This window comes from Diadema setosum, chromosome 13, assembly GCF_964275005.1.
Source record: "Diadema setosum chromosome 13, eeDiaSeto1, whole genome shotgun sequence".
Classification (NCBI taxonomy): Eukaryota; Metazoa; Echinodermata; class Echinoidea; order Diadematoida; family Diadematidae; genus Diadema; species Diadema setosum.
This window is the reverse complement of record NC_092697.1, coordinates 3,000,959-3,011,273: the sequence shown is the minus strand read 5'-3', so window position 1 is coordinate 3,011,273 and position 10,315 is coordinate 3,000,959.

Genomic DNA, 10,315 nt, shown 5'->3' with positions numbered 1-10,315 from the left:
TGCAGAAACCTCAAGAGCGATGACGTTCCGTGTTTTTGAAGTCCTCGTAGCCTGCTCCCAAGGCGCCTCTATTTACTTTCAAACTTTCCGTCAAAAAGGACAAAGGAATTTTTTGTTGATGTTGTTTTTTGTGATATTATAAACATGCCTGTACATCCGTCATGCAACTTTTTAACGATATACAAAGATTTAGGTGTCCCATTTTAGATTTACATTTTAATGTAATACAATTATATGAAAAGATACTTTTATCCTAATTGGTCCACTGCTCATCACATGACATTCGCCAATATCAACCATTGCACGCTTGCCAAACTTGAAAGTTTTGTCATAGACCACTTATCCTTCGAGGTGCACTCTTCCTAAAACCAATTATGAAAAAGATTGGTCCTTATTTGCCAAATGGAACACGAAGAATATCTGTATCTTTTGTGTAGGCCCAAACTTTGGCTTTGGCAGCTTTGCGGAACCAATGCTGTATGTTGTTTTTGTCGTGATGCATGACTATCATGGGCAAGGTTGGGGGCATCCAGATTACATGTGTTTTGCTAAAATCCATTCTGGTGATTATGACTGCTATGAGTGGTAGTGGTATGGAGGGTCTACAATGATTTTTATTATCGAGGGTCTGCTTTACTTCTGATTCTGTATGGTTGCTGGGCGTAACTGGATGGTTGTGGTGGTGCATGCTCGCTCCAATAAATATTATTTGGTGGTAGTGTGTGGTTGCTGGGCGTGGCTGTGGATGGTTGTAGTGCATTGTGCATGCGCGCTCCCCGTGGTTGCGCTATCGTCCGGTTGGTTTTGTTCGGGGATGGTGGGCGGTATGGGTGTGTTTGTGTGGGCGCGCGCGCATGTTGTTCGTGTGATGATCTGCGAGGGGCTTGTGCTGCACGTCCACTCATGGCGACCACCAGGGAGAATTCCGCCCGACCATCCGGGGGTTGCATCTCTTTTATTGACTCTGGTTGTTCTGCATGAATGATTCCGGAGGAGCTTAGTCTCTTATGCCAGCCACTTTCTCTAAAACCTAAAGATGGTGTCCAATAGTTTTAGCAACCTAGTCTTTCCTTGCCAGGCGCTTTCTTTAAGATGTAGAGAATAGTGTCCAACAGCACTATCACTTTACATAGGGTGATGTGAAAAAGACTTGCAGATGAAGACTAAAACCTTTATTGTAAGTATTAATTGCTAACAATGTATCTACAAAAGAAAGAATTATCCCCTTCCAAACCACAATCTCAGAATCCAGTGATTCTGTATAAAACAGGTTGTGAATAGTGACTGCTACTAAGTTCAATACACCTGCTAATTGACCTTAACTGAAAAGGAACTTTGACACCAGTATTCTTGCAGTGTGGTTGAGAATTAGAGTTCAAAGACTGGAGTGGACAAAAGGATAATGCAAGCTGGGTTTTCTATACACATTGCGTAAGAATACCACGACTGAGTATCGAGGATTTCTGCTCGTATTCATTCACTCTACATTTAAGGCAGGTAGGCGTAAGGAAATATGTAGGAATATCAGATTTTTGGTGGCCATCTTGAATATTTCAAGTCCTCAAGAATGCAGGAGTTGCATCATTCAGATTCGGATTCAGCATGCAAACTCGAAATAGGGTAAAACAAAACAAAACAGAACAAAACAAAAATCCGGCTGGTTATAAAACAATGTTATATACGCCCAGAATCTGACTTTGGCACCCAGACTGCCAGTGAGTGAGATGTTTGATTAATTTCCTCTGGACACAGAGAGGCACAGAATTCAAAGAGAAAGAAATGGGGCATATCTTTTTAAAGAATATTTACATCTGTTGCGTACTCACCATAACACAGTTTATTTATGAATTTCATACGGATCCTGCTTCGACCCCGTGGGCTTCGACCTATCTGTTGCGCGGGAAGTGGTGGGGATTTTGGGCGCTCGGCAGGGGGCTCATGTTTGGTATCGTCGGGGATGTCCCCGACTGTCCCCCTGTAGTCCCTTTGGTGGCTTCACTGCAAAACAATATGTTTTGCAGCCTCTTTATTTTCAGTTGTTTTTTTTTTTTTTTTTGCTGCTGTTTTTTTTTTTCCATATGTTCCAATCACTTATAATCAGATGTAAATCTTGGTCATTTGAATTGATTTTTAATAAAGCATACAAAAAAGAAATAGGGGTAGAAAGATTGACAAACATTGTCACTTAGATCTTATACATTATGTATAAGTACATGTATCCATATGTGTATACATTATGTATATATATATATATATATATATATATATATATATATGTATATATATATAGAGAGAGAGAAAGAGCGAGAGAGAAAGAGAGAGAGAGAGAGAGAGAGAGAGAGGGAGGGAGAGGGAGAGAAGGGGTGAGGCAGACACCTTGTAGATATTAAAGATCGATGATCAAATCCAAAGAGAGAAACAGATTAAGGAGACAGTGTTCAAACAAAAAGCGAGTATGAAAGGAAGAAAACAGACCCAAATTACGGAAATAAAATACATGGATTAAAGGAAGGAAAGGGGAAAAGGGGAAGAACGAGAAAGACATTGAATAAGAAAGAGGGAGAGACAGAGAGCAAAAAGAATGGGAGTGTCAACCGAGAATTTCTCTGAAGGAACGAAAATAGAACTGATGAGCAAGAAAAGGATTCATGGGGCGCTGTCTATCCCCGACCATTGATGAGAGAGTAAAAACTCGCTCAGGGCAAAATTCTGAAGAAAAAAAATCCATTAAATACACTGCACTCTAGAAAGGATATCCATTCTTCCCAAAAGCGATGTACCTGTTTATACCCATGCACGGTGTATTAACCTCAGGATCGTTGGATCTTCTTAGAAAACCGCTTGGTGTACGTGCACTTCGCTTTAATGCAGTCGTCCCATGTCGTTTCTCTTTGAGTTTTTTTCCCCCCCTGTTTTTTCAGTCATTCTATTTTTCCCTCCTTTTCCTCTTTATGTTTTTCTGGCGGTGAAAGACATCTACGAACTTCCGACTGACTGCTGGTTTCTCTGGATCATGAAAGAAAGAATGACGTTGATGCCTTAGTTTTCCTCATTTCTCCTTGTTCTTCAGGGAGGATCCTGTCTGCTTGGTTTAGCTGATTCGTATGAAACTTGCTCATTGAGAAGTGTTATGCAAGTGACAAGTTTTGAAAACCAGCGGCAAGCAAACTTCCGGTGAATTTTAGATTACAGTAGTGAATATTCTGTATTCACCATTGATGCATCACTCCCAACGAACATGGAAATGCGTTTTCCTTTCTTCATCTCAAAGTTTTATACGCTATTTTGACAGGGCAATAGAATCTGTCTATCATTCATTTTGACTTGGATGACCGCAACCAGTAATGTGATCACTTTCACAATCATGGTGCGAATGTAGCCCACGCTGTAATTCAATCTTTTATGAAGAGATAAACAGAAATTGATTACAAAAACAACGATATGACTATTATCATTATCTGATATTAGCTTCCCTACACATTGTGGTTTATTAGACCATTTATCTTAACTTTATGGCGGACTCACTTCTGTCTTTCTGTCCTCACAATTAATGTTATAATGTCCCTTTAATGCAAGCGGAAACGAGACACATGGATTTAGTTTTAATCGTGTAAAGGTGAGAGCGAGAGTGAAGAGAAAAGAAGTAAGTAATAATAACTGACAGGCAAAGACAAGTGCCTCACTAAACGCTATGCGAAAGAGTTTTAGTGGTGGAAGAAAAGGAGGTAATAAAAAAGATTAAATAAAAGGTGTAAGAGGGATGGGGGAAAAGGTGGTGAGATGGAGATAGGGAGGAGGAGGAGGAGGTGAGATAGAGAGGAGAGGATGAAGAGGAGGTGAGGAAGAGATCAAGGTAACGAAATGGAGGGGGAGGAGGAAGAAGAGGAGGAGGAGGAAGAGGAGGTGAGGAAGAGATCAAGGTAAGGAAATGGAGGAGGAGGAGGAAGAAAAGGAGGAGGAGGAAGAGGAGGAGGAAGAGAAGAATGAGGAAGAGGAGAAGGAGGAGGAGGAGGAGAAAGAGGAGGAGGAAGAGGAGAAGGAGGAGGAGGAGGAGAAAGAGGAGGAGGAAGAGGAGAAGGAGGAGGAGGAGGAGAAAGAGGAGGAGGAGAAAGAGGAGGAGGAGGTAGAAGAGGAGGAGGAGGAGGAGGAAGAGGAGGAAGAGGAGGAAATTGAAATTGAAAGGGTATTTTATTGAATAATGTCCATTGCAGCCCGCAGGCTGGATTGCAGACATTTTACAGAAATAAGCACGATTATTGTAAAATATGAACAAGATTCTATAAATACATAGAATGAAAAAAAATCAAACATATTCGTTACACAATATTAACATTTAAAACAAAACAAACACATATTATACATGTAAAATTTCTAAACTATTCTTCATTGCCATAAATAATCACGATTACTTTAAAAAAACCCTGTAAATTCAACTTCTTTCTCATTTTCCTCTATTTTCCTTTTTCTCTTCTTTTTGTGTTCTTCTTATTCTTCATTTTCTCTCTCCTTTTTTTTTTAGCTTTACATTATCCAACTTTCAGGGAGGAGGAAGAGGGGGAGGAGGAGGAGAAGGAGGAGGAGAAAGAGGAGGAGGAAGAGGAGGAAGAGGAGAAAGAGGAGGAGTAAGAGGAGGAGGAGGTAGAGGTAGAAGAGGAGGAGGAGGAAGAGGAGGAAGAGGAGGAGGAGGAGGAAGAGGAGGAGGAGGAGGAAGAGGGGAGGAGGAGGAGAAAGAGAATAAGGTGAGGAGATGGAGAGACGAGGAGGAGGAGGAGGAGGAGGAAGAGGAGGAAGTGGTGAGCTAAGAGATGGAGAGAAGAGGAGGAGGTAGAGAATAAGGTAAGGAGATGGAGAGTGATGAGAAGTAGATTGTGAGAGGGAAACTTATTTTCATTTTTCTATTGTGAAAAAGCACCTGACTTATTTGTATTGAAAGCAGGATGACTAATGTAAGTAGCAAGTCGTAGGAATGTGTAATTTTCATTTAAGAAAAAATAAATTGTGTGAAATTCTCTTTCAAATTTCTTTATCGTAGCCCTATATTATGACATCACCAATTGTAGTGTGCTTATCCAGCAACGGCATGATTCATGAATTCACATGTATAGATTCTATTTGAGGTAAATTTCCCTTTAAACAAACGGATTTCTTTTCAGTTATAATGTAGGCCTTCATTTGACAAGCAACACTGGATTCTCAAAACAACAACACCAACAACAACAGAATGACCCAGTGTCATGGAGCACATAGTGTGGTACACATGTTGTCATGAAACATTGATTTAAGAAGTCCTCCTCAAAAGTTTGAGATATCCTATCGGGAACCGGACGCTTTCAGTAAAATCATAAAGAACATTTACCATATTAAACAAAATAAATGAATGAATAAAAATAGATAAGTCAACAATCAGACACATAAATAGACAGACAGATAAATAATCATATGAAAACGTGACTTGATAATAAAGAAAATGATATAGAAAAATACGAATTGTCGTCGTTGTCTGAACACTTCGGCCGAAAAATCTGCACACGCCTAACACGTTTTTTATTTTTTTTAGGGTTATTTTCAGACAAAATAACAACCACTACAAAAACCCGGCAGGATGAGGATCAGGGCCTGAAATAGAATGCTACCAGTTCACTGATTCACTTTGTCCGACTTTTACGCCACCAATTCGGCCAACAAGTCGCCAGGTAACCAGGGTCAGCGAACGCTATCAATTTTGCCGACAAGCCACGAATTTTCGCCCAATAATCATGATCGCTTTACTCCCTAATGCACTCGCTACTAAAATGCGGGTTTTCCTTGAAAGTGCATGTCATGTCAGATTAGTTTCGAAAAATGTGCTTATCATATCGACATCAGAGCAGAAGGAGAAAAAATAAGAAAAAGAAAAAGAAAAGACAACACAACTCGTTATGTCCAAACCACTTTTACAATCCGCGACCCATTTTTTTTTTTTTTTAGACCTTCTCTAGGACAAGCAGTAATCAACCGTGCACAAAATATGACCTGAATACAATTTCTGGCCTAGCTGGCACCGTCGATAATCTACTCGAGCGAGAAACAAGAAACAGACACACAGACAGACAGACAGGGAGAGACAGAGCGGTGGAGGGAGAGGAGATCGATGGAGAGCGAGAGAGAAAAGACGAGTTCGATGTCATCAAGTTCAAGTGGCGATGACATCGCGTTGAAAAGGATTTGACGAGCGTTATAACGATCTCTTGATGTAAGCGTGTGCACCTCTGTTTGGATGCTCGTTTTCACTTTTGTCCCCCATCTTCCGATCCCTGTGGGAGATTTGTAGGGAGGAGGATGGAGAACCATTTCATGTGTTGTTAGCTCCACGTGAGGGGAGGAAAAATGTCTGATCCACTCAGCATTCTTCCAAGTGTGGGTAATTGAAACGGTGAAGCGAGCGGGCTTGCTGGGAAACGCTCGTAGCAAGTCAGATGAGAATAGTGGTTTTGGTATAGGTGTCAGTGTAAAGTGGTCCCCAGAAGAGATGTGATAACGGGAAGAGAACAGATTAATGATGGTTACTTGATGATGATGGTGACAAGGAACATGAAAATGAACAGAGCAGGTGTAGAAGGACAGGTAACAGGTGGAAGGAAAGGAGGAAGTAAAAATGGAGAAACAACGCAAAGAATAAGAGGCAACAACAACAAATAAAATGTCCCTTTCCATAAAGATACAATAGCAACACGCCCGAATATCACAACACGGTTTCCTTAAATGGGAATGAGTTCTAGAGATAGATGTATTCATGAATCAAACGTTTGCAAATATAAATATCTGAAAATGTATAAGTGAAGAATGACTACACCGTAGTGTTGTTTTGTTTACTCCTATGATACTGGTAAGAATCTTAGTGAGAATATTGTATATTCCACATTATCAGTGTTTATATTTTTATTACGCTGCATCATATCTGCAATGGCCCTCTTCATAGGCGATTTACATGATGTGTTGTGAGCTCAGTATCATTCTATAGAGAGGTTTCAGACTGTCTTGTGCAGACTACTCCTTCAACTCGTTGCACTTGATTTATTCGAATTCTAAGGGGACATGGTGAAGTAAATATTCTGAATAACGATGAGAAAATATAGAAGCGGCAATGACGGTAAACTTATTGGTTCTGCTGCTGCTGATGATGATGACAATAGTGATGATAGTGAAGATAATGATGATATGGCTTAGGAGGAGGAGGAGGAGGAGGAGAAGAAGAATAGGAGGAGGATGTGGGGGTGGATAACTGAGGATGTTGTGACAGCGATTGGGGTGCGTAGTGATGGTATCGGTAAGAGCAGAAAGGTGGAATAGATAAGAGGGGTGATAACGTGGAAATTCAAGACTTTGATGGTGTAGGGACCAAAAAAAAAAAAAAAAAAAAAAAAAAGAAGAAAAAAGGGGCTCTGGGGTACGATGACGTCGTTGTCGGTAAAATCAGGTGGGATGATGAAAATGCAGAAGACAACAATTTTGACGAAAGCGTCATTGACGATCATGACATGGTAAATCACCAGCGCATCAGCATCATTGATCATTGCGAAGATGATGGTAATTATGATGGTAACGGTACTGATGACGACGATAATGACGTGGCGTAAGAGAAAGGAGGAGGAGGAAGAGAAAGTAAGAGGAGAAGGAGGAGGTGGTAGTGGTAGTTTGACAGCAATATCTGATGCCTTGTGGTAGTAGCTGCGACGAAGATAGGAGTGTAAGAGTCCGCGATAACCACGGCTGGGATGGCGGAATAAATAACTAATGATGAAACTTAGGACTTGAACGTGAGGAGTTCAATGACACCAATGCGGATTTTGATGACGCCGTTGTTGTTCCAGTAAATGATTACGATGAAGATGATTACAGTTTCTCTAATGATTAAGGATAGGTGCGATACAGAAAAAGATGCTGGTGAGATGGTTAAATGATGTAATTATTGATGGTAATAGGGCCTAATAGTGATGATGATGATGATGATGATGATGATGACGGGATGGCAGTGATGATAAGAAAAGGAGATAATGGACAATTTCGGTGATTAGGAGAGTGTTGGTGAAAGCTTAGCTGTTGTGGCGGCGGCATCGACGACAAGGGTAACACGTGACCAATCTCTTAGCTTACCTAAAGGCCCAATTTTGCTTTTCACAAAGCGTTAGTGTACCGGTATAATGACCGGTACTAACACACATTCGTTTGCTCTCAACTGCATTGCCTGTGTATGCTAAATGCATTGTATTACAATTGTTTGTCTTAAGTTGGAGCTGGTGTTGCTCTGGGAAACTTGCGAAAATGCGCGTCACGGAATTTAAATCACAATATCATTTTATAAAAACATAATGCACATTATGTGGTCTGGATCAGAGTAAGTAGAAATAATCTATCCAAGTGTGCTTTGGATTGTCCCAAAGTAGCTATGGGGGAATTCTTACTATGTCATGTGTAATATGCTTTACTTGTATACTGATAACACCGGGTGTTGTCATAGGGTTCTTTTCTTGCTTGTTAAAACATAATTCTCACATTTGAGTGATGTAAGCTTTGTTCCTGACGATGCACGGCAACATATTTCATGGTTATGACAGCGGAAATATAAAATGCAGTTTTCTCCCCCTTAAAAAAGGAAAAAAAAGACTTATTAATTCATAATGGAGCAAAAAACAACAACAACAACAACAACAAACAAACCACCAATCAAAACAAAACACCTATGACAGGACAGTTTTGAACTCGCTATTGAATAAAACGGCATGTGATAGCAATCATACTAAATATCTTCAAATGTACTGAGTATGTAATGTCCTTCGAATGACTCTATTCAGGGACAAGTATACCATAATCTGTAAACGGTCAAAAAGAAAAAAAAAGAAAAGAAAGAAAAACAAACAAGCAAACAAACAAACAGACAAACAGAAGAAATTGTCAAAGACAGATCCTAAGTACAATGTAAAACTCATTTTATTGTACACGCATCGATTTGTTTCATCAGAAAATAGCCGTATTTTCGAAATGATGGAATGTACCAGTATAGACAGTTAAGCATTGACATAATGATTATTAGCATGATTAATGCACCGATTCTCACATAAAACTAACTCGTGAATCCATGAAATCAGTGAAACACCACAACCTGATCAAGTTGTAACATCAGTGAGCGAAACTGGTGGCATTATTCGTATCAAAGATCACAGTGTCCCACAATGAGAAACAGAATGTGAAACACAGTGTGGAATCTCATCACACAGTTAAATTCGAGCATTTTTACAGTGTGAACACATTGTGAATCATTAACTCAGTTTGAAACAGAACATTGATATGTGAATACCCTGCGAAAAACCACACCACAGTGTGGAATGAGCTTCACACTGTTCAATTTGAGCGTTTTCACACTATGTGAATACACTGTGAACACACTCTAGGACACTGTTCTTTCCAGCGGGGTAGTACGTATATAGATGAGTATGGAGAATCATTCATCTATTACTAAGTCGATAAGTTTTGATATACCGTGAAATTAGATAGCACAGATAATATTTGCGATTAAAGCTGCAGCAGTAAGATGCAAACATGTCTTTGTCTATTGGTCGTCCTTATTTTGTACTTATTCACCTTATAAGCCCTATATATCTAGACATGCCTGCATAGCAGTTTGATATGATATGAATTAAAGGTACAATTGTACTCTGATCAAAAGTCCGGTTGTGAAATAGGTGCATCTCAAAGGGGAAATGTTTTTTTTTTTTTTTTTTTTTTGGGGGGGGGGGCGAGGGGGAGGTAGTTGAAGTCAGCAAGGGATGGTTAAATCACACTGTTGATAGCACCAAGCTTATGTTGATGTTGGATGTGCCAAGCAGGTCAAAATACCTACACGCTGTGGATACTTACGCTAACGGCGAAATAGCTATTCAGATTATCAATCGACTCAATCTCAATCAGACTTTTCAATCGACGAATTGATAAGCATCACCACAATGTTTTTGTTAGGAAAGAAAAGATATCGCGGCTACTGCGAGACTTGTACCAAATTTTTGCAGCAAAAAGAAAAAAAAAGAAGAAAAAAAAAGAAAGAAATGAGGTAAATGGAAATAGGATAGAAAAGAGAGGAAGATGCCACGACAGCTAAGTACAATGTCATACCACTTTCTTTGTTCGTACAGACACTACTGGATCTCCAACGGAAACAGGCGTCGTAATGATCGTCATTCTATCACTGATGCTGGATGAAAGTATAGTTTCGTTGTACTTTGGCGGAATATATGGAAAGAAATTCCTCAGTGTCCTCAGTTTTGTGACAAACAGCACCACT